This window comes from Bos indicus, chromosome 19 (genome assembly GCF_029378745.1).
Source record: "Bos indicus isolate NIAB-ARS_2022 breed Sahiwal x Tharparkar chromosome 19, NIAB-ARS_B.indTharparkar_mat_pri_1.0, whole genome shotgun sequence".
Taxonomy (NCBI): domain Eukaryota; kingdom Metazoa; phylum Chordata; class Mammalia; order Artiodactyla; family Bovidae; genus Bos; species Bos indicus.
The window spans coordinates 21,126,123-21,128,435 of NC_091778.1; positions in this window are offsets into that span (position 1 = coordinate 21,126,123).

A 2,313-nucleotide genomic window follows, 5' to 3' on the forward strand; every position below is an offset into this window, starting at 1 on the left:
CCCAGAGGCTATTGCAGCAAAGGGTCATGTTCCTAGAACTGTGGGTCTGGGACAGCTACGAACAGGATCCTTGCCAAGCTCAGGGACCTCTCTGAAGAGGACTAGCGCAGGGAGCCTGAAGCGCAGAAAGAAGTCCCACTCTGTCGATCCACTGGCCATGTGACCTCAGGCAAACTGCTTTATCCGCCTTAGTTCTCTTTTTAGGCAAATGAGACTAATTATATGTGCCTCACAGGGTGTTGGGAGCTAAAGCCGACAAGAAGTCCAACTCCTGGAGCAGCCCCAACTTCGTTCTACTGCAGTGGTTATTGATCTGTGATCTGTTTGATGAGGCACATCCCCGGCTGGGCAGTTCACTCACCCTTTGTGTATTTAGGGCAGTGGAAGAGGGGGTAGGAGCTGGGGAATTTTTTTCTTTTTATCATAAAAGAACAAAGTTTTCATTTCTGGGTTCATCTCTAGGGTACATTGATTTCCCCAGGCCAGTCTTCTCAGCACAGTCTGCTGAGTGAATATTAACCCTTTGGAGTGGATAAGATTCCTACTGCTGCTAAGTTGCTTCAGTCGTGTCCGACTCTGTGCGACCGCATAGAAGGCAGCCCACCAGGCTCCGCTGTCCCTGGGATTCTCCAGGCAAGAACACTGGAGTGGGTTGCCATTTCCTTCTCCAATGCATCAAAGTGAAAAGTGAAAGTGAAGTCGCTCAGTTGTGTCTGACTCTTCGAGACCCCAAAGACTGCAGCCTACCAGGCTCCTCCATCCATGGGATTTTCCAGGCAAGAGTACTGGAGTGGGGTGCATTGCCTGAGTCCGTTACTAATTTATTGCTTCTCAGCAGGCCACATCCCATTCTCCAACCTCATCCTTTCCCATAGGTAACAGTTTTGGTCCTGTTCCCCACACTTTTTGGCTCTAGTGAGAAATAAGATCCCTCTACCCAGAAAATGTCCACTTGGCACAGAATGCCTGATTTCATGCCTACTTTGAGGGGTCTATGGACCTCCTCAAGTCCTCCCACCACCTGGAGGAAGTTGTTCTCAGAAATTTCACTGATTTTTTTCTGTTTTGTAATAGATGGGGAAACAGTGGAAACAGTGTCAGACTTTATTTTTCTGGGCTCCAAAATCACTGCAGATGGTGATTGCAGCCATGAAATTAAAAGACGCTTATTCCTTGGAAGAAAAGTTATGACCAACCTAGATAGCATATTAAAAAGCAGAGACATTACTTTGTCAACAAAGGTCTGTCTAGTCAAGGCTATGGTTTTTCCAGTGGCCCTGTATGGATGTGAGAGTTGGACTGTGAAGAAGGCTGAGTGCCAAAGAATTGATGCTTTTGAACTGTGGTGTTGGAGAAGATTCTTGAGAGCCCCTTGGACTGCAAGGAGATCCAACCAGTCCATCTTAAAGGAGATCAGTCCTGGGTGTTCATTGGAAGGACTGATCCTGAAGCTGAAATTCCAATACTTTGGCCATCTCATGCAAAGAGCTAATTCATTGGAAAAGACCCTGATGCTGGGAAAGATTGAAAGCAGGAAGAGAAGGGGACGACAGAGGATGAGATGGTTGGATGGCATCACCAACTCAATGGACATGGGTTTGGGTGGACTCCGGAAGTTGGTGATGGACAGGGAGACTTGGCATGCTGTGGTTCATGGGGTCACAAAGAGTCGGACATGACTGAGCGACTGAACTGAACTAAATCAGAGGGGGAAAGACCCTGATGCTGGGAGAGTGAAAGCAGAAGGAGAAAGGGCGACAGAGGACGAGATGATTAGACAGCATCACCAACTCAGTGGATGTAAACTTGAGCACACTCCAGGAGATGGTGGAGGACAGAGGCATGTGGCATGCTGCAGTCCATGGGGTCGCAAAGATCCTCACACTTAGTAACTGAACAACAACAAATCAGAGGGGAATGTGCCTTTGGGCAATCTTCTCTATGGACCTCAGTGTGTTTGGCTGTTAAATGGGAGCACTAATTCCTACCTCGTAGGCATGATGAAGACTTAACTGAGAAACAAGCATAAGGTATCTCAAGAATTGTTATTATGACTGCATTAACCGTTAGTGGGGCAAGGGCACAGTCAGTCTTGTTCCCCTCACAGTCTAGTGTCATTCCAGCGTAAAATGGGCGACAGAGGATGAAATGGTTAGATAGCATCACCGACTGAGTGGACATAAATTTGAGTCTACTCCGCCCGTCCACCTCTGAACCCAGTAGAGGGGGTAGAGAACACGACGGCGAAGCGTGGCCAGGGTGTGGGCGTGACTGGGGAAGACTTGGGGGTGGGGCTACGCAGGCGGCAGAGGA